General features: G+C 40.2%; 1 protein-coding gene across 7 annotated transcripts in view; it reads left to right on the top strand.

Moving 5' to 3' along the window:
- Positions 1 to 23,059, top strand: part of ENOX1 (ecto-NOX disulfide-thiol exchanger 1) — a 551,124-nt gene that overhangs the window by 98,707 nt on the left and 429,358 nt on the right. For 6 of the 7 annotated variants that reach the window (XM_025478196.3, XM_025478197.3, XM_035704332.2 and 3 more), the window contains one exon: positions 19,405 to 19,469. The gene's annotated coding sequence lies outside the window, so the exon portion shown is untranslated. Of the gene's footprint in view, positions 1 to 19,159; positions 19,182 to 19,404; positions 19,470 to 23,059 lie in introns of those variants that run through there. The other variant, XM_025478199.3, reaches the window with a different exon arrangement.

Raw genomic sequence — 23,059 nt, forward strand, 5'->3', positions numbered from 1 at the left:
AGAAGACCCCCCTGGGTCTTCTAAAGGCTGCAGCAGGTTTCTTCAATTCCGGAGGCGGGTTAATCTAATAAGTAATGGGAACGCCTCTCAGCAAGCCACGGTGTTCTCATTCCTCATAATGCCCAGGGGGCAAGACTAGCTGGGCTCAGTGTGGACCTCATAGTCCTCTGAACACTCATGATGAAAAACAGCAGAAGAATTCAGTTGTCCATAATTTATGAACCTTTATTCTACTACCAGCACCTCAAAGAGAAGAAAATCTGTCACCATTTAACAGTTCTCAGATTTCCTTTGGAATTAATACCTGATGTAATTCAGGTCTGAATTGCCAAGTACATTGACTAATTTCTTCATTCTGTAAGCCATTTACAGGTCACTGCTCAGATGTTGGAATACCTGTTTTAGGCTAACAGCAAGGTGCTCAAATGACTCTTAGCTGTGCCCTTACACTTGCATTCACCTGGGCTCCCCAGAGAACTACCACGCTGGGCTCCTCACCATTAGCTTGAAGTCCTGCATGGAGGCCTCATTAGCATCGAAGAGCTCCTCCCCTTGGCCTTCCTGGCAGCGACTTGCCCAGGGGAATGGAAGGAAACTATGCAAGAGGCAGATTGCAGTTACTGGAAAAGTGAAACTTTTTGCAGAAAATCAACTAGATCTGGTTGTAGGGAAGTATGAAGAGACTCTGTAGGAAAGGGTCATCCAAGTGAATATGAAAGCTGAGGCAGGATCTTGGCACCAAGTTGCGTTTAAAGCAAACACCGTAGAGAATGACCTTGGGGATCCTGGGAAATTGAGGACTAGCAGCATGATTTACACAATGAGGCCAAAAAGAAAGTAAGCGCTTAAGGAACAGTAATTTCTAAAGACTGTCAGCCCTAAAGAGACATTCTAAACGCTGTTTCTTTGAAAACCATTCCAAAACTCAAATATTTGTATTGATACTATTTAGTTATGATCACAAAATGTTTGGATTTGGCTGATACAATGTATGTGTTCCCATTTGGTAATTATCTAGGGGAAATATTGTTCCAAAAAGTTCGGAGAAAGACAGAGCTGGTCACTGTCTGTGATTGGCTGTGGCTGTCGTGCATAACGGAGCATTGGTTTAATTAAGTTCTTAATCCTTCCTTCTCTCCAAAGAGGTCATATCATTCAGTGCGGTAAATGCAAACAGGGGAATTCAGTTGTTTCTGAAGATTACCTGTTCTCTGCAGGGTGATGGTTCTCAGAGGAGTTCCAGGGCCTCAAAAACAAAGATACTATTATTCCCCAGTCACTGGTGTGGATTAGGAGTACTATCATGGGATTGCTGATCCCATTTTAAACGAATTTTGACTGCCCTTCATGGCCACATTGAGGGTCATCAGAACCTGCTACATTTAAATGTCTGTGCTAAGAGGCATCCCAGGACATGAGGCTTTTGCTTATTTTCTTCCTTGATATAGATAGGCTCTTTTCTCTTTGCTGATTCAACTCTAGTGTCCTATTGAGTATAGGTGGAGGAAATCTTTTCTGACTCCGGTAACTGAAGGTACATATCTCTATCATGGTTTCAAGAACTTGACATTTACTGACATGCTTTATTCTTTCCAGTCATTAAAGTAGTATCGTTTAAAGAATTTAAGGGAGCAATAAGATGGTTCCATAAACAGCTAAAATACAAAACAGCAAAAGATACAGGAGCTCAAGTAAGGGAGATGTTATTTCTGGTTAGGACATCAGAACAATCTCATGGACTAGATTATATTTAAGATAGAACTTGAAAAAGATTGGTTTTGAAAGACGAGTGATTCTTTGCACAGATACACAGACATGTACATTTTTTTGATTGAAGTACAGTTGACATGCAATGTTATATTAGTTTCAGGTGTGTGTACAGCACAGTGGTTCAACAGTTCTGTACATCATGCAGTGCTCAACACCGTAAGTGTAGTCACCTTCTGTCACCATACAACCTTATTACGATACTATTGACTATAATCCCTGTGTTGTAGTTCTCATCCCATGACTTACTTATTTTGCAACTGGAAGTCTGTACCCTTTAATCCTCTTCACCTATTTTGCCCATTCTCCCAACCCTTTCATCTCTGGCAACCACCAGTTTGTTCTCTGTATTTATGGGTCTGTTTCTGTTTCCTGTTTATAGTTATGGGTTCCATATATAAGTGAAATCATACAGTATTTGTCTTTCTCTGATTTATTTAGCCTAATATGCTCTAGGCCCATCCATGTTGTCACTTAGGGTAAGATTTCATTCTTTATTATGTTAATATTTCATTGTGTATATATAACACATCTGCTTTATCCATTCATCTGTCAGTGGACCCTTAGGTTGCTTCCATACCTTGGCTACTGTAAATAATGCTGCAGTAAGTATAGGGGTGCATATATCTTTTTAAATTAGTGTTTTTGTTTTCTTTGGGCAAATAGAAGTGTAATTTCTGGATCATAAGGTAGTTCTATTTTTAATTTTTTTGGAATGTCCATACTGTTCTCTGAGGTGACTGTATCAACTTACATCTTACCAACAGTGTGCAAGGGTTCCTTCCCTTTGCTCCACACTGTCACCAACACTTGTTTATTTCTTATCTTTCTGATACTAACTGTTCTTACTGGCATGAGGTGAGGTCTCATTGTGGTTTTGACTTGCATGGCCCTAATGATTAGTGATGTTGTATCTGTTGGCTCTCTGTATGTCTTATTTGGAAAAATGTCTATTCAGATCCTCTGGCTATTTTTTAATTGGACTATTTGTAATTTTTTGGTGTTGAGTTACATGCATTTTTTACATATTTTGGATATTAACCCCTTATTGAATTTATCATTTGTAAATATCTTCTACCATTCTGTAGGTTGTCTTTTTGTTTTGTTGATGGTTTCCTTCTCTGTGCAAAAACGCTTTTTTCAGTTTTGCTTCCCTGAGAAGACATATCCAGAAAAATGTTGCTAGAATTGGTGTCCAAGAGACATGTACATCTTCATTAGCTTTGAGCAGTCTCTGCAGAGTCAGAATAGGAGTTCTCTTCTCCTCCAGTCCTTCCTGACATATGGTTCAGTGCTTGACACAGACTAGGTGCCTAATCCATATTTGTCACCAGAGAAAATGAGATAAGCATCCCTTTTAGGAGGAGAAGGATTAAAATGATGTAACTGAAACATTCTACCATATCCAAGAACAAAAGCATGTCCTTGCCCAGTAACCCTGGAATGTTTTTGAAGAGGGCATCTTTCCCTTTACCTCTTTGTGGGCTTCTAAGACCCAATTACTTTGATGCTGGATTAAAGAAGTAAATAAATGAATGAGGGTCTCAGAGGTAGAGTCTGGTTTTTACAAAATCATCTTTGGAGATAGACCTGTGGCTACTTCATCCTTGAATAAAGAGAAACCATCCCAGCAACCCAACTGAAGTTGGTTATTTTTAAAGTCTTTACTGGCTTTTTGCCTGATTCTGTTGTCTTTGACACATCTGCTATGCACCTAACTAAGAAAAGTTATACCTGATTCACAAATAGCCATCACATTAGTTTAGTGAGCTCTGGAGAGACCCAGGAGTCAGAGGATGCCAGGTCCTCTGTTCCTACCAACAGCTGAAACCCATCTAAGCAGAACCCAAATGCAAAAATCACTTACCCTGAGAAGAATTGAACCAAGATGTATTAAAAGTTTCTAAGGAAGGGGGAAAAAATTGCTGCATCTTCCTACCCTGAATGCCTATTAGCAGTGATAGTTCAGTGTTTCCAGATAAGTTCTGCAACTTTAGAGACCCTTGCAATTTTTCTGAGAGCTTCTCCTCTTTCCCAGCCCCTGCCTCAGGTTATCAAAAGACCATTGAGTTTGTACTGGGGTGGGCAGGGCATGAATCTGAAAATTCCTCCTTTTCTTAACAGGTCTTCCCCTACCCTAGCTTTGCTAGACAATTGCAGGAACCTCAGGGGAATACGCAGCCAGCCATTGGAAGAGTTTCTCTGCAGTTATCTGCTATTGACCTTGGCCTAATTTGTCATGTTTTGCCTGATACTTCCAAAGATGAAGGATGAGGTACCTATTAGATTTGATGTGCCACATTCTTCCTCTGAAGCTAGGTTTGTTTCACCAGCTAATGACTTTATTCCATTATATTAAAAACCCAAGGTTTATTTTATAAGCGTGACAACTAGTCATTATATGAGTAGTATTCCACAGGCTCTAAGCAGAACACATAAAATGTCATTTCAAGTGCCAAGTTTCTTTTCTAATTCCATTTTTTTTACAGAATTTTGAAAGCAGCTTAAATCTAATTGGCTCCCCCAGGATCTTAGCTCCTGTTACATTTGTGGGTTTCTTTTTTTAAGAGACATCTGGAGAGACTGAACGGCCACTGCTAGTTGGCATGCAGGGTAGGAGGATGCAGCAACTTTCTTTCCATCCTTGGAAACTTCCAAATCTTGGTTCAGTGCTTCCTGAGCTTGAATATTTGATTTTTGCAATTGTTTTTGTAATGTTGGCTTCTGTTTTTCCTATTGTTGAATTTCGTTTGAGAACTGCAACCACAACTGTTTGTGGCCAGCCTGTATCAACTGTGAAAGAAAAATAAAGAAAAACAAAACACATAGTAATAGTATAGATCCATGTAAATAATACTTACCATACACAGTGCTGATAAATCAGCTTCATATGTGTCTAGACTACCAAAGGCAAACACCTATTTAGACAGCAGAGCTGAGTTATTTTTAGTGGCCCAGATTCAGATGTTCCTGTAGTCTAAACAGCTGTGAGAAGAATGCCTGAATCTTTCCCTTAATCATAGTGACATCATAACTTTGAAACCCCACGCAGTGAGGCAAATGAGAGAGACGATGCTACCCCCTGATAGAGGGAAAAGAGAAAGGTTATTTCTTTTCCTGGTTTCAAAGTGTTTTAGCAAGATACTTAAAGATACGAGATAAACAACAGGAGAGTATGTGTAGTATCTATTTTTAAATATGTTATTAAAAAGTATTGAAAGCTTCTGTCTTTAGAACTTCAGTGTTCCATTGTGGAGTTGAAAGCTGGGAGCGAGGAAATTGAACATTTAGGAGACTATTGACCTGGTCTGGGCAAACCATCCTGAAGACATTCAGAAGCCAGATGTGGAAATGTGTTGAAGGCTGTGGTTTGGCTGCCTTTGTTGATGGATTAGAAATAGTATATGGAGCAACAGTAAGAAATTTGTTCTTCTTTTTGGAAGATAAATTATTTTAAATTTCTGTAGTCAAAGAGCTTTATCTTATAATAATTGATATCTTCTTTACCTAAACATAGACCAGGAGAATGACAAGAATGGGCTCAAACTTTGTTTTGGTTAAGTGCCTCTTTAGACTGTGTGTGTGTGTGTGTGTGTGTGTGTGTGTGTGTGTGTGTGTTTATGTGTATGCCCCAAATGGGAATATCTGTTTAATTGAAATCTGATTGTCCTGTTACTGGTTAGGCAGGACCTGCCCAAGCATAAAAAAACCTAATTTAAGCCTTAGCAGGCAATGAAGTTAATAATAAAACATGTCTATTGAATTAAAAACAGTATGATTCTTGTTAATTCATTTAAAAATATTTCTCAGGATTTTCTTCCCAAGATAAAAATTTGTGTATCTGCCAAATGGGACAAAGGCCAGCCAGATTCCTTTTCTGTAAATGTACTCCTTTTATCGTCCTAGGAGAGACAACCCATGCCTGGGGCATCGGGAGCCCCATTTTAATTTTGAGCCACTTTAGAGTTGTACCACCAGGGACAATGACTTTGTCTTATTGCCCCTCAGTTTTTCTCATGTATAAAATAAGAGGATAGGATTATGTGACTTCTAAAGTCCTTTATACATCCAATATTCTGTGAAACAAAGTGTAAACAGTGGAAAGAAACATAAAGAATAGCTAAGTGAAATAGCCCAACACTTGAGGAAGGATTTTCTGAGCAGAGAAGGAAGAGATTGGCCAAGCCTGAGCAAATGTCCTCTTCTCTCTCTCATTCTCTCTTCAGTTCAACTCCTGCCTATCTGGCGGCTTTAAAGAACTCAGAAATTTGAGACATCTGGGTGGAGGAGTCTGTTGAGCAGCTCAGATCATGATTTCAGGGTCGTGAGATTGAGCCCCAGGTAGGGCTTCCCACTCCCTACAGGGTCTGCTTTGGACTCTCTACCTCTGCCCCTCCCTGGTGCATGCACTCCCTCTCTCTCTTAAATGAAAATGAATCTTTAAGGAACTGAAAAATACAAATCCATCTGCACCCTTTCTTTCTCTCTCCTTTCCTCTCCTCTTTGTCATGTTTCTCTGTTTCTTTACTCTCTCTCCACACTCTCACTCACTGCCATCTTTACATCTCTCTGAGTGGTAGGTGTAGTTGGGATTTGTCAGGAAGACACAAGGATAATGATCAAATTTGTTGGAAATATAGTTTTCCCATTTGTTTCTCCCCCTTTCATTTCCTAAAATTTGTTGTAACTTCACCTTTATTAAATAAAAAATGAAAAATTTTAGCTTCTGGATCATTATGTTCATATTGAGACAGTTAAGACAATCACGATGGTGATGCTAACCATGAGTGCTCACTGTGTGCCAGGAACTGTTCTTAATGCCTTGAGTATAATGACTTATGTAATCCTCACCCCAGCACTGTGAAGTGGGTCCTGTTATCACTGTTATACAGATAAAGACACTGCATTAGAAAGGTAAAGACACTTGTCCAAGTTTCCCAGCTAATTATGGAAAAGTTGGGATTATGTCCTAGGCAGTTCTTTTCCAGTGTTACTGCTCTTATATGTTTGGCTTCACTGCATCTCCTCTGAGGCAGAGATAGTATGTTTTATTCATTTTTTGTGTTCTCTTGAGAATTTGGTGCAGTGCTTGAGGAAAGTATACCTTGAATTCATGTAACATTGAATTACAGGAACACCATCCTGCCCGGAAGAAAAAGCTGTCCACAGTAGCTGTGCTTACCATGCCTTCCCAAGTGGTCTTGTGAATAAATGTTTGACTTTGGCACCTACTTCCTTTCTGTGTCAAACCTATGACCTCCTTTAATTGGGAAATCTTTGTTTTAATAAAGAAAGTTAGGCTCTAGTTTAAGAAAGTTGAATTTCTGTGCAAAGAGAGAAACTGTAGTATTATTTAAGCAAATGTAGCTGGTAAGTTAATATATGAACTGAGTGGTATTTGAAGAAATAGGTTGGAACGAAGGGTCAGTGAAGCTCTAGATATAGTTGTTAGGGGAAAAAAAATCTGTTAAGGTCTTATTTGCCTGGATGCAGTTGACTTCTTTTGAGAAATACTAGGTTTTTCACTTATGAACATTTGACACACATACAAAAGTCAATATGTTTACACTCCCAAGTTCAATATTTCTACTCCTACATATGATACTAATGGTGAGAGAAATGAGGAAAACAGCTAATTCTTTTTATATTTGCTGCCATGGTGTAAGGATAGTGCCTTCTTGCTAGGGTTTCTGGATTATATGGCAAAGGATGCATTGTTTATTCACATGTCCTCCAAATCTTCACTTCTCAGATTTCCAGCATTTCTATCAAATAGAACATATATTTGTGCCTAGAAGGATAGGATCATGGGAGATTAATGTTGGGAAGAACCTTAGGATAATTTAACCCAATTGTTTTATGTTGCAGATAAAAATGTACAGCCCCAAATGAGTAAGGGACCTAGCTATGGATTAGAACAAACTCTCAAATGGAAAACAGAAATTACAAAGGTTGCATAGTGTTAACTCTGCTAATTCAATTTAGAACTATTTGTTGAGTACCTTATAATGTGTAAGACACTAGGGATAGACCAATCCATCTTAGACCAGGAATTATATGGGTCTTCCTTGAAGCTCTTACCAAATATGTGTTCATGAGGCCACAGATGAGAAATATCTGAGAATGATTCCTGGTGAACTCTTTGAAGATGACAAAGACTTTGTTCTGTAAATTCCAGTGTCTCGTACCTTCCAGGAGATGAAACTGCTGACCACAGGAAGAAATAAAAGGAAGGATCACAGTGTAGGAATCTGGGAATATTTAATATGAGCAAATCTATGAACTTGAAAAGGCTTCAGAAGATTAAAACTTTTCATTCCAGTGCTATGTCTTAAGTCTGTGTCCATAAATCCTAAGTCAAAAAAAAAAAAGAAAAAAAAAAGGTTAGAGTTCTTTCAGCCTGCTTGTTTCGCAACATGGGTAAGTGTACAATACATTTTAGAAAACTTTCAAATATGGGGTATTGGTGTATAAAAGGTGAGCTTCACATCTCTGGGACATTTACTCAAAAGGCATCAAAATTTGTTGAATGCCAACTGGGCACAACTTCTCTCTAGACCATAAATAGAAAAGTTAAATGTTCGTGGAGAGGAAATTGACCCATCATTGTAAATAAAGTTGATGTTTAGCCATTAGCTTTACGGGAGGGTTTTATATATGGAAATACTATTATGAAGGCTGGATCACACAATGTGGGATAAAGAGAGAGGGGAGAGTAGGTAAGCTCTTGGAATTTCTACAGCCCAGGCAGTGGCCAAATCTGTGACTTCATTTAACTTGCACACCAGTTCTACATGGTGCTCAGTGTTCTCCCCATCTTGATTGTGAGGAAGCCTGGAATTAAGAGGTGAGTTAATTTGCTCACAGTGATATAGTTGGCAAACAGCGTGATTTGAGTCTGGATCCCTGTGATTGCAAATCCTAGGTTTGGTCTGTTGTGTCTGAGTCAAGTGACATTTCATTCTTCACCTGACCTGGAGGGTAGCTTGATGGACATATGAATTCTTTCATTTATATGTCCTTCCATCCCTCCATTCAACAAACACTTTAGAAGCAGCTTTATGCTGGACTCAAGAAGAGGCAGATATGAATTAAGAGAAAATTTGAACTACAGAATAATATATGATAAAATCATATGAGGGAGTTTGTTTTCTATTTTAGCCTATAGATTCAGTGCTATTACTTTAAGATCATACCTCTTATATTTGAGGGATTTTTTTAATTAAAAAAACATTGATTAGTCATGAACATAGACTTATATTATTTGTAATTAGCAGATGCTTTTTTTTTTTTTTTAAGAGAAAGCATGTGCAAGCAGGATGGGGGTGTGGAGGAAGGAAGAGGGAGAGAGAAAATCTCAAGCAGGCTTCACACCCAGCATGGAGCCCAAAGGGGAGCTCAATCTCACAACTCAGATGACCATGACCTGAGCTGAAATCAAAAGTCAATGCTTAACAGACTGAGCCACACAGGCACCCCCATTTTTTAAAATTGCATGTTGGTGCCAAGTTGGTGATGCTGGCTCAGATTGACTAAACAAAGCAGACTCTTTTTTTCCTCTGTACCTTCAGGGTGCAGGATAGCTTCCCGGTCCAGCATTCTGTATACCTATATTATAGGCACAACACTTATTGTAGCATATCCCAGATTTCCAAGTAAGTGGGGAATCAAATGTTGATTTTTTTTGCCTCACCATTTTTTTACTTTTCTGAATGCTTGAAAGTCTAGATTAATGAAATTTAAGGCATATAGAGTTAGAGAAAGATAAATACAAGAAATATACCACCAGCATATTCTAAAAGCACAGGAGTTCAAGTCAAGATCTGGATTTGGCGGCACCTGGGTGGCTCAGTCAGTTGAGTGTCTCACTCTTGGTTGTGGCTCATGTCATGATCTCACAGTGGTAGGATCGAGCCCCGTGTTGGCTTTACACTCAGTATAAAGTCTGCTTCATATTCTTTCTCCCTCCCCCATACCCCTACCTGCTTGTGCTCTCTCTCTCTCTCAAATAAATAAATAAAATCTTAAAAAAGAGAGATGATCTGGGTTTGAATGAAAGTTATTTCTCTTGTACAAGATTAATCTCTTTGGGCCTAGATTTATTTATTTAAGTGCGTATGTCACATAATGTTGTGGAGATTAAATGACACAACAGATGTGAAAAGTGCTTTGCAAAGACAGTTACAGTGTGTGCTTGTGCACAGATCTTCATAGGATGCTCACTATGATAATTGGCAGGCCAAAGTTTCAGGTGTCATGTGAAGATAATAGGCTATTTAATATTGGGCTCAGGCTGTGAAGGAAGGAAAAATATAGAAAAATAAATGGAAAGAGATGGTTTTGACTATGAAGGGGTAAGAGTATCAATATTTACCTGATTTTTGCCTGCTTGATTCCTCACCATTTCCTATAACAGGTACCATTGGCATCCTTGCAACCTCTGCTCCTGGCCTATGGAGTTGCCTCATAGTGGTGTTAGAATGCCACCACCTTGAATTTCTCCTTGGTTTCTAATCCACTGCTTTTTTCCCCAGTCAGTCCTAGTATTGTATTTGTCTACACACCCCAGGCCTCTATCTTGATCACAGGCTTAGGCTCTTTGTAGGAGCAGGCTCTCCGAGTTAGGTTCCTATGAATTACCCCCATTTTGCCTTGACTCTTGCCATCTGTCTTTTCTGAACTCACTTGGTAATCTCAATTACCCTCCTACCCAAAAAGAAAAAAAAATCTAATGGTATGAGAAGATGGTGTGTCCATGCAGTAAAAAGCGTTCCCTAGGACAGAATGGACAGGAATAGATAAGGCCTGGGTGGAGGATCTTGATGTGAATGAAACCTTGCTGAGAGCCTGCAGAGACTTTCAGAGTGAGCCACCTGAGTGTTCTCCGTGTCAACTGTCCTTCTGTGCGTGCTGAGAGCATATCCCTTATATATCTTCATGAAAGCACTTAGTAAGAAAACCAGTGGCAGAGGAGAGTGGTTCCCATTATCATACATGATTTTAGCCCAGAAAAATGATTTTATCAATCTCCAGGTTGAAGGATGGGGTGTAACTGACCAAGCATCTTAACCTCTTTCTTCCGAACCCAGGCATTCTCAGTCTAGTTATTGTGAGAACCACTGACTGTGGCCATGTTGTCCATTAATGGGGCTGTGCTGGCTCTGGAGGGGTCCTTTGGAGAAACATTATTAGAGAAAAGCAGTAGAGAGGAAGTCTGCAAATCAACAAGAAAACAAACAACCCACATTCAGAAAGAACAGAGAATGTATGACTCACAGGGACAAACACAGAGGCAGACACCCCCTCACTGTTTCCCTTTCAGACTTCTAAATGTTGTGAGGTGGGAGTCCTCACAGCTTCTGAGGGAGAGCCTGGCAGAATGAAGTCTATTTTTAAAACTTGTATAGGTAGTACACAGACTAAACAGCATGTCCAGGCCTCCCAGTCCTGTCCCCAGTGTTTGTCTTCCTGAAGTATGATCTGACTTATTTCAGTGCTAATTGCACCTGGCTGAATTTTACCCTCTTTAAGTGATGTTGCAAAAACCAAACCTGTTAGCTTTTTGATTCTAGAGTTTTTGTTTTCCCTTTTCCTAAAATTTGTTCAGGCTTTTGGTGCTCTTTGAGAAACCTGAGGAACAGAAGAGGAATTCCAGATGAAGTGTATAAGGAGATAATGTTATGCCAGTGAGTCACGGGCACATGCGTTCCTTCCGTTGATGAGGAAGCTCCATCTGTATAACCCCTAGGAGGGTTTCTGGAGAGTTTGTGCATGGGGACCATGTTGCTTGTAGTTAAAACGTCCACTTAAAAATCTGTGTCACATTCACTTTAGTGTTTGATTTGCTCTGTGTAAGGTTTGCTTCAGTGTTACTGATTTTTTTAGTTTTGTCAACCACATCTTCTAGATTATTTAAATAGCATCCAGACAGGATGAGCTACAGGCAAGGTGGCAGCAGCAGCCCACCCTCATCCAGAATGTGTGTTCTCAACATTGAGAGCAGCGCTTGCAGGGCTCCCTGTGCATTCTGGATGATACACAGGAGTGTGTGATGTATGTATGGTGTGATCTCCTACAAGGACCCCTGTTTCCCAGCTTCAGCTCTGCTGGTCACTTGCTGTGTGATCTTCAACAAGACCCTTCACCTTATTTTCCCTCAGCTCCCTTACAAGTGAATGAAAATAACAATATCTTTCTCTTTAGTCCTTGAAAGATTACTGAGGTGATATTATATTTGCTTTAAAATTGCAAAAACCACTTCCTATATGTTATATATATTCACATATATCCACTTGGATATAGATGAGTGTATGAATGTCCATGACTTGCACACACATGCATTTGTTATTCACTTGAGGGCGGGGATCACACAAGCAGAACTTGACTTCTTTGGTGGATGCAGACACCCCTACAGCTTCTGTAGGTCCGCCACATGATACATGGCACCTTGCGTGATCCTCATTGGTGGTTCCCCGGGGATCTTCTCCATCTCCGGAAGTACTGTCTCCTCCCATTCAGAAATCATCTTTGATTCTCGTTCTCCCTCGACCCCCCCCACATCCAGTCTCCCCATCACCAGTCCTGTCAGCTCTTCTTTCAAATGTATTTTCAAACCCACCCACTTCTCCCACCCTCGACCAGACCACCGTCACCATCCTCTGTTGATTGCCTGTCTATACTCCATTTTCCACACAGTAGCCAGGGCAACGTTTCAGAATAAAACACATTGAAATGAGCCCAGCTTAAAACTAGGCAGTGACTCCTGGTGCTTTTAGGGTCACACTCAGACTTCTAACCATGACCCTTTGACTCACCTCCATGTCATTCCTCTCTGCCTTGTTCACTAAACTCCAGTAAAACTGAGCTTCTTTTAGCTCAACACACCCCACTTTTTAAAAAAGATTTTTATTTATTTATTCATGAGAGACAGAGAGAGAGAGGGAGGCTCAGACACAGGCAGAGGGAGAAGCAGGCTCCATGCAGGGAGCCCGACGTGGGACTCGATCCCGGGTCTCCAGGATCATGCCCTGGGCCGAAGGCAGCGCTAAACTGCTGAGCCACCCGGGCTGCCCCCCACTTTCTTGCCTTAAGGATTTTTAAAAAATAGACTTGATTTTTTTGGAGCAGTTTTAGGTTCACAGTAAAACACAGCAGGAAGTGCAAAGAGTTCTCCTGTGTCTCCTGTCCCCTACCCCACCACGTGCACAGTCCCTTCCGTGATGGACATCCCACCCCAGAGTGATGCATTTGTTACAATTGGTGCTCCTCCACTGATGTGTCCTTACCTGTCAGAGCCCATAGTTTACCTCAGGGTTCACGCTTAGTGTTGCACATTTTATGGCCTTTGACAACAATATAATGACGTGTATCTACCCTTGTATAATATTATACGGAATCATTTCACTGTGTGAAAATCCTCTGTGCTATGCCTCTCATCTCTTCCTCTCCCCAATCCCTGGTAACCACTGATCTTTTTACTATTTCCACCAGAGTTTTGCCTTTTCCAGGATGTCACATAGTTGGAATTATACAGATTATCTTCTTTTACTTAGTAACATGCATTTAAGGTTCCTGCAGGTCTTTTCATGACCTTAAGGATTTGTTATAGCTTTTTGCTCTGCTGAGCTTTTCCTGTCCACCCTATTTAACTAGCCTGTCTTATCACATCACCCTGTTGTATGTTCTTCAGAGCACTTAGCGACCTTCTAACATGGTGTTGGTGTTGGTGTTGTTTACTACCTGTCTCTCCAGCTAGATCTTAAACTCTGTGGGAATGGAGGTCTTGTCTGCCTTATTCCAGACCATACCCCAGAACCTGGAATAGTTCTTAGTCCACAGTAGGTGTTCGGTAAATGTCACGAATTACCTGCATATTAATTAAGCCCCTTTGGCTTTCCTCTTCTGCTCAGTTTTCAAGATGATGAACTCTTTCATGTACACTGCTTCAGGTTTTGTTCCGAAGAAGAGGCAGACATTCATGCTAAGTCACTGAGTCTGAGAATGATTTCTTGTTCACCTTTGGCTTCTGAAGCTCTCTTGGTTGTCTGCTGAATTTAATGGGTCTCCAGGCGAACAGCAGTTGGTAGCCTTGGAGAGAATCAGTCACATTGCAAGAAGAGAACAGACACAGTAGAAAATGATTAAGGGAAAATAGCAGAAAAGTATGATTGAACATTTATTGAGTCACACATTGTAGTCAAAGCTGTGTATAACATAAAAGCGAATTAGGAGACAAGTCAGATATAAAATGAGTGAGCACACACAAGCACACAAATACTGCAAACGAGGAGGGTATTTCTTCAGGTGCCTTCTCTCATTTACCAAACTGTAGTCTTATCAAAATATATAGGCTTGTTCAGGAGGGAAATAATGCAGCCAATGTTTGTGACCCAGTCATGCCCTATGGGGCACAGACAGGCCTGCAATTTCATTACTGCTTTTTAAAGAAACTTTCTCTAAGGCTAACAGACTTTCTGGGGAGGCCAAACCAAGTGAAACTGAGTTTAATGTTCTCATTAAGATGTTAAAGAGGCTTTGTTCATGAACGACTAAAGCTGTAATTGCTTTATCCTTGTAAACTATGAAAATATGTGGTGATCTCTGATAGAGGCATTCACCCAGTCTCCTCTGTCTGGAAGATCTGTTTAATGGAGGGCTTGGCTGGATCAAGGGACTGAGAAGTAGCTTTTCCAGACTACATCTTTTAGGAACATAGTGGCAGTGGTGGCAAGGGGTACTCCTTCATTGATCTGTTTTCATTCTGTAGCTCTTGGTTGGTATGTGCTGTTTGACTATTTGATCTTAAGTTCAGATTTGGAAATCGTGTAACAGATGAACACACTATATATACACATGCACACAAATATTGTGGAAGAAAGTATAGTTTTTTTTTTTTTTATCGTTCCCATAAGCACTAGCTTACTGAGATGAGAATATAAGAAATCCAAAGATGTTGAGGTACTGGAAAAAATGAACAGAAAATTGATGTTGAAAAGATAACATGTGAATCACATGGGGAGAAGGCACTTAAAACTGGCTTTGGGGGTGGGTATCAGATTCCTCCCCACTTCTCTTTGCCATTCTTAATGCCCCAGTGTAAAAACACAGCTGCAGAACTTTAGGTAGTGAGTACAGATGGCAAATATAGCTATTTTTTTTCTTTCTGGAAATGCTTATCATACTATATAGATATGACTGAAATTGTAGAGCTGGGATTCTTCCACAGCTAGGCAACTAGATTGCTGAAAACCTCAAAATGAAATTTAGAGGGTAAAAGAGTTAAGCGCTATCTTTTCTTCAATTCCTTCTTACTAGAAAACCCTGTTTGTTGAATGGTAACAAATCAGAGTCTCATGATATGCAGATATAGTAATGTAAGAAATATCTAGGGATTGTTTTAAAATATTTTTTTCTGTTTCCATTGATCTGTCATTCAGATGCTTTACTCTAGATCAGATTTAAATTAAAATACATGTGTCCTAGAGCTGTCAAAGTCTTTTCTTCAAAGGGTCAATCTTTCTTTTCAGATGTGAGTGCAGGGCATTTGTTAAAATTGATTCAAGTCTGAGGGAGCAACGGAGTTGAAAGTTAGCACGGGTAGTTCTTCCTGTGTGATAGATTAGATAGGTTTCCGAGGAGTTCTTTTCTGGAGGGGTGACCATCTCTGCCTGATGATGTTAGGGTTAAAAAGGACCTCTTAGAGTTTTTTTAACATGAAGAAAGTGAATTTCAATTTCTGGAACACTGTTGATTATACATAATAAAATACATTTTTAAAAAATTATGAAGAGATTCAGAGCAAGATAGAACAAATTACCACTGCAGGCTAGCCCTGCTCTGCCTCTAACTCCTGTTTGATTGATATGGAGTCACTGACTCCTGTTTGATTGATATGGAAGTCCCTGTTTTGCTGTTTTGGGGAACTGCTAATGTGGTCCCTGCATTCTGAGGTAAATCCAGGGAGATGGAGGCTCTTTATTTTAGGTTCTGTTTAGGCATGATCTTATCATGTCTCCTCTTCCCCTTATCCAAGGTAGGATCAGAGCCTACAGTGAATCCATTCTGGAGCTTTCTTGGTTTGCTTAGGAAATCTTGGTGGGGGTTTGGCTGTGCCCAGGTCTTCACTCCCTAGTGTGACACAGAAACTATTGAGGAAGTATAATGGTGTGATGAGACTATCAGTAATAAAGGGGTATATATCGTGGGAACAAATGGAAGGACTAATTTATCCCAAGCTAACTGTGGGTTTTTTTTTTTTTTTTTTAGAACTTTTGTCCACTTTTTAGAGTTTTCTATCTGCTAGTTTCCTATTAGAATGTTGGTTGTCACATTGGACTGCTCAGTGTCCCCACCCAATCAGCCCCTCTTCTGTTTACTAGATCTTGGAGGCGAGTTACATCTAAGACCCTATTTTGACTATAGGATTAGATAACAAGGCCAAAATGTTGGAATTTTCAAAGTGCTTTAGTTGTGATAGTGTTTTCCTCCAGCTACTTCGTCTGTTGCGTCTTAGGCCTCTATCGATTGGTCAGTTGATTGTTTGGTTAATTAACTCATTCTTTCATCAAATATTTTGGAAGCATATACTATAAGCTAGGGGCATATTCTACATCTAAGGACTGGGATAAAAGACTGGGATTTGTCTACAAAGTTTTGCCGATAGTTCACAGGGGTTGAAAATAGAGTGAAATGCCTAAAGAAAACCAAATTGCTTTTCTGCAATTCAGAGAGTATGTGTGAGATTGCCATATCAACAGTCTACTCTGTAGAGTTCTCTGTAAGTGCATTTCATGTGGGAAGTGGTACCAGACATTTTCTGTATTACAATAATCTTCATATATTTATTAAGCTGTAACTTGTAAGGCTTCCTGATGGGGTGTTAAATGAGCCTTTTTGTGTGCTACATTGTGTCTTTGTCAAGAAGCACTCAGTTAACTCTGACCTGTGTCATTCATCTTCTTTGGGCTGGTAATGAGGCACATTTCAGTCGTTCCAGGAGGGTCTAGGGGATCTGCACAAAGAGGGAGAAGACTAATGAAAAGGTTGGATTCATGGTGGGTTGGAGGGAATGGCACTTAAGGAAAACTAGGGGTAAAATGAAACCCTTTTGCCTAGTATATTTTATATTTTTGTACCCATTCAGCAAAGCAGCTGGATAATCCATAATTGTTCGACATTTTAAAACTAAGAAAATGCTAAATTACTACATTTTTAAAGTTTTTTTTTCTTCTCAATTGTTTCCCAGGCAGGTTAGGAGAATCTGGAAACTCCAAGTATGACAGTGGGACAGTAGAAGAAGCCAGCAATTCTATCGTATTTCTAAGCTCTGTGCTTGGGAGAACTGGCTCTATACTGATAACGGAGATTGACTCTAGGAAAGGAAAGAGAGCGTAGAAGAGGGGAACAGAAGTGTGGGGTATTAGTGGAGCAAAGGGAAGAGAGATCAAGGGGAGAGAGTAGAAAGATGTTCAGTTGTCCTTGCTTCTGTCCCTTATCTCCTTCTCACAAAAGGAGGGTGTGGAGAAGCAGCCGGGTTGAAAAGAAAAAGAGGAGAGTTGGATTAGAGTACACCTGGAAGTACTAAGGGAGAAGGAAGATGAATGAGAGAAATCACCAGAGTAAGTGAGGGGCAAGGAGAAAGGATAAGAACTATTTAAATGCACAGAGAAGAGAGAGGCACAGAGAGGGGTGAGCACACGGTGGCCACACTGAGAGCCTTCGATTGCTCTCAGCGGTGCACCTGTCAAATAGCCAGTGTCCCTTGCCTGAGACATATTCCTGACTTCTGTATTAACTTTAATGCAATTCTCTTTATGGTCCCTGAATTGCTGGTGGTGGTTTCATTGACACTCTCTGTGATCAAATAGTAAATGTGGAGGCACGGTTCTGCTATCCCTGCCCCCTTGCCGCGCTCCACAGACTTCTGAGTTAGGGCTTCTTGCATTTGATGTTTACCATTCCTCCTTGTCTACAGGTAGGAGGATTGAAAGGGGAAAAAAAATGTCCCTAAGGGCCGCCACATTTATAGCTCATCCACACAAATATTGGAAGAAGTTTAAAAAAAAGAAAACTTATAAGGGGCACCTTCAGTTCAGGTCATGATCCGGGGTTCTGGGATCGAGTCCTGCATCTGGCTCCCCACAGGGAGCCTGCTTCTCCCTCTGCCTGTGTCTCTGACTCTCTCTTTGTGTCTCTCATGAATAAATACATAAAACTTTAAAACAAAAACCCAAAATCCTATGTGAAATCATAATCCAGTATTTTTTCTAAGTGAGATAGTTGACTCTCGTTGCTTGTCTAGGTACTTGCCTAACCTAACCCTACACTCAATGTGCCTTAGGTAGGCTACTTTTTGAAAAATCTTTCATCTTTTTATTTTTTTCAAAGCTGAGTTCAGGAAGTCTTCCTAGGATTCCAGTGTGCACTTGTACCCACCTCTGCAACCTGGTTTCCTGGGCTGACCTTTCCATGTTAGACCTACAATTCAGTTTAAAAACTCTATCCTTCCACTTTGGGCTCTTTGTGCAATGTTTGTTATTATGGATCACCTAACGAGATGTTCAATAACCGGTTATAGAATGAATGAATGAATGGCCCCCACTGCTGGTCTTTTGACTATAAAACAAAATCCTTCTAGAAGTATGATATGCTTTTAGATATCAGTTTACAATTAGCATACATGTTCTGGAAATGAAAAGTTGATTTAGGCAACAGGAAGTGGTTACTGGGGAGTTCAGTAGATTCCCAGATTCATGCAACTGTAGTAAAGGGATTGTGATTTCATTAACTCCCGGACACCAGAGGACAGTCTTAGAAGTTTCAGGCAGCTTATTTCTTGTGATTCTAGTAATCACAGGCCAGATGCATAATGCACTTCGGAACCATACTTCTCAGACTTTAAATGTGCTTCAGAATAACCTAATGGTTTTGGTAAAATGCAGATTCTATTTCAGTAGGTCTCAGGTAGGCGCTCAGGTACGATATTTCAGGCTCCCTGGTGATGCTGATGTTGCTGGTACATGGGTCTAACTTGAGTAATAAGACTTGAAAATACTTTCTAGAAAATAAAGTTGGGATTTATCCTATGAAAATGTGTAGTTGCATTTTTATGGTTTGCACAACAGCAGATTTTCTGAAAGAAAACTTGTAAGTATCTAACGGTTATTTCATCTTAGAAAATTTGCAAGAAGGCCATCTCACACTTAAAAATGGTAATCCTGTACTGGTCAGCCCCCCAAACTGCTTTGGAATGATACTTTAAGTTGTACTGCCTTTAATTAATATACAGCTTTATTTATTTGGCTTTTGTAGATTTGGGAGGCCCTCGCTCTTGCATGAGCCCTGATGGAGCTACTTTGGCAACAAGGACTACTTTAAAAGCAGAAATATTCTTTGGAAGATTGACAGTTCCTGGGGTGTGTTTATGATAAGACCTTTACATTTAGTGATTGTTACCAGGTTAGCACCATGCAGGGACGTTCTCCAGGGGCAGTCAGTTGGAATGGCTAGGAATAGGGAAAGGGCAGTGTTCAGCTCAAACTTTGCAAGTGAAACCTTGCATCTGCTTACATACGTTCAAACAGCTCTCTGAAATTGGTGTTCAGAGTTTCTTCTAACAAGATGGCCTTTATTTTACAGGTCTCTGCAGCCAGCATGATATCATCTCTATAAGACGTGGAGGAAAGAGAGCTCACCATGCTCAGGTAAAGGGATGGTGTTTCCAGGGAGCGACAAGTAGGATAATGGCATGTTGTTTGTCACTGTAGGAGAGGTGATTCAGCTTAATTATACCATTGACATCATTCTCTTATGTGTGTTTCACTCACTTATGCCTGGGGTGCAGAGGGCTTGTCATAGGTGAGCTCAGTGAACTAGCATGCATTTGGGGAGCATCTGCAAAATACCTACAACAGGGCTTCTGTAAACAGCCAGTCGGGGAACAGGACTAGTCATGGAAACTCTCTTCCCATTTTTTGCAGAGTTAATGTGGAATTATTACTTTTGTTCATCTTTATTACCCTATCAGAAGGCTTTTATCTTTTCAACATTTATGTAAATATGTGAATATTGAAACTCTTCTAATTAAAGTCTTATCTCTGTCCCCTTATCTGGAGTTGCTGTTCTAAATATTCTTTGCATTTTCTTTTTAAATAAATGCATGTCCCACAACTTTGATTTGCCCAAATAGGTCACCAAGATTAATTTTCCATTAACCTTTATTGCTTCTGTTTCTTTCTAATCATCCTTTTAGAGGATTAAACAGTTCCCATTGGGTCAGCCTTAATATAGGATATAAATCATCTTTTTCTTTGATGGCATTTATGGAACTGCTGTAGAAGGTGGTGATCGGTGGTCCAGTGTAAAAAGACTTACTCAGAGAGTTTTATTGACTGGAAATCTTGTTGGCCTCACTTCTTTCATGACTCAATTTATATTACTTTCCTCTGGTGGCTATAACAAAGTACCACGAGCTGGGTGGCTTAACCAACAGACCCTTGTCATCTTACAGTTCTGGAGGCCAGAAGTGTGAAATCAAGATGATAGCGAGGTTGGTTTCTTCTATGAGCTGTGAGGGAGAATCTCTTCCATGCCTCTCTCCTAGCTTCTGGTAGCATTCAGTGTTTCTGGTGTACAGATGGCCATCCTGCTCCCTGTGCATTCACATGGTCTTCCTTTTATGTGTGTCTATCACTGTGTTCAAAATTCCCCCACTTTTTTAAAAGATTATTTATTTATTTATTCATGAAAGGCACACACACATATACACACACACACACACAAAGAAGCAGAGACACAGGCAGAGGGAGAAGCAGGCTTCATGCAGGGAGCCTGACGTGGGACTCAATCCCGGGTCTCCAGGATCACGCCCTGGGCTGAAGGCGGCGCTAAACCGCTGAGCCACCAGGGCTGCCCCCAAATTTCCCTTTTATAAGGATACCTTTCATTTGGATTTAGGACCACTTTAATGACTTCATCATAACTTGACCATCTGAAAATAACCCTAACCCCTAAATAAGGTCACATTTACATGAATGAGAGATTAGGACCTCAACATCACATTTCAAAAGCCATCACACTATCTGAAGGAAGGAGACTTAACTCATCTTGGTACCCTAGCACAAACTGCTTAATATTGGTTGAATGAGTGATGACAAAGACCATAATGGCCCTGGTCAAACTGAAGTTGAAAAAGAAAAAGTGCAGCGATCAGAGGTAGACAGGTATCTGATCTGACCCTTGGCTTCAGTGAATTCTTCATTTCAGGATAGTCCAAGTTAAACAACATCATGAATGTGCTAAGGTTTTTCCTTTAAACGTAATAGCAAACACAGCTTTTATAAAATAGAGTCCTCTGTGTGAGCAAGCCGTGCCTTCTCATTTCAGGCTGAACTGCCAATTTACATGCCGCCTCTATCAGTACATCAAGATATCTTTCCAGCTAATTCAATACCATTTAAATCATACTTAGGCTATTCTTCCCTCCCAGCTGCATTGCCTTGCACTTATTAAATGTAACGTTCTGTTCCCTCTCACTAATCTGTGAAGACTGAGACAGATCTGCTCTTGTGTCATCTTCCCACCCCCCCTCACTCTATGGCTCCTTAGCTCAGAATTATTAAAAGTTCTCTTTCAAGTGTTTAGATTCGAGTGTTGATAAAATACGAGGATCCTGGTCTCCAGGTAGCACTTAAATTACCCATTCCTTAGAGATGTCTATTTAGAAAGCCCCTATTTCCTGTAAGGGTGGAGCTTTCTGGCCATGTCTACCTTACTTCCAGGAAAGGATTACCTTTTCGTACCAAAAGGAAGCCTCCTGCTGAGAGTAGTCTAAGGTCAGGAGGGATTCCCTTCTTCTTTAGGAGCCTGTGAGTTAGTACTACATGTTGTCAGGCCAAGGTCTACAAGTAACTGAGTGCCTCAGGCCCTGGCCTTCCTGAAAGCTGCCCAGCAGGTGGGCTGGAATAATTCATTTACAATCTTCTCAATCCCATGGAAGCTTTCATGTTCTTGAGGGTGGGGCTGCAGCCTCTCCCATGGCCAAGTGATAGCATTGGCCTCGACAGCCTGGATTTATAAGATGATGACAGGCAGTGGAAAATGAAAATGAAAATAAAATTCATTTTACCATTTTTCACACCGACATTAGTCCGAAGAAAATTGGTAAATCAAATGACAGATATTTATGGAGTGTGTGCTGCACGCAGGCACGGTTCCGCTGGATGCTATATAACGACGTATAACTTCATCCTGGTGTCTCCACTGCTTACTTTTCTTTTCCATTTTGTTCAAAAGCCTACTACCCTTGATTAGAGGCCTTCTATAACTTACGTGTGACTCTTCTTGTTTGGTTTGTGAGAGTGTCTGTAGGGCTTCATTAAAATTAAAACAACCAGGGCATCTGGGTGGCTCAGTCGATTGGGTGTCTGATGCTTGATCTCAGCTCGGGCCTTGATCTCAGGGTCATGAGTTCAGGTCCCGCCAGGTGAGGTGCCTACTTAAAAAAACATTAAAACAACCAAATTATATTGTCACACGATGCTCAAGTCAGAGTGATGATGGAATAGCCCTTTGACAATTACATGTAGAGTTCAGTGAGCAATTGCATTTTAGTCATTAAACTGTCTTTAAATATCTTGCTGTGTACCCTAAAGTATGTACTACTACCATTATAACATTCTAATCCTATTTTAATAGTTAGGTTATTTTATGTGTACCAAAAACTTCTCTACTGTTAAAGAGAAAAAATATGGGAAATAAAACCTCTGGTGCCTTGAAAACTAAAACCTAATTTATTGTTGCTTAGTCTGTTTGCCACTTCCATTTTGCATTCCCTAATTTCACTAATCTGAGATCCTTGAAAATTCAGATGTAAGACTTATATGGAATTGATAATAATATATTCACTGTTACACTCTGATTTTTATTTTTATTTTTTTATTTTTTTTCTTCTAAAGATTTTATTTATTCATGATAGACACACACACACAGAGAGAGAGAGAGGGAGAGAGAGAGAGAGGGAGGCAGAGACACAGGCAGAGGGAGAAGCAGGCTCCATGCAAGGAGCCTGATGTGGGACTCGATCCTGGGACTCCAGGATCATGCCCTGGGCTGAAGGCAGGTGCTAAACCACTGAGCCACCCAGGGATCCCCAAACTCTGATTTTTAAAAAGGGGACATGATTTTCTGTGTCCTTTTAGTTTGTCATTAACATGGTAGTTTTTTATACCTCCGAAATTAGAGTGTCTTTATGGTACATAGAAACTATTCTAATTAAAGAAATTGTACTTTAAAT

Source organism: Canis lupus, chromosome 22, assembly GCF_003254725.2.
Source record: "Canis lupus dingo isolate Sandy chromosome 22, ASM325472v2, whole genome shotgun sequence".
Taxonomy (NCBI): domain Eukaryota; kingdom Metazoa; phylum Chordata; class Mammalia; order Carnivora; family Canidae; genus Canis; species Canis lupus.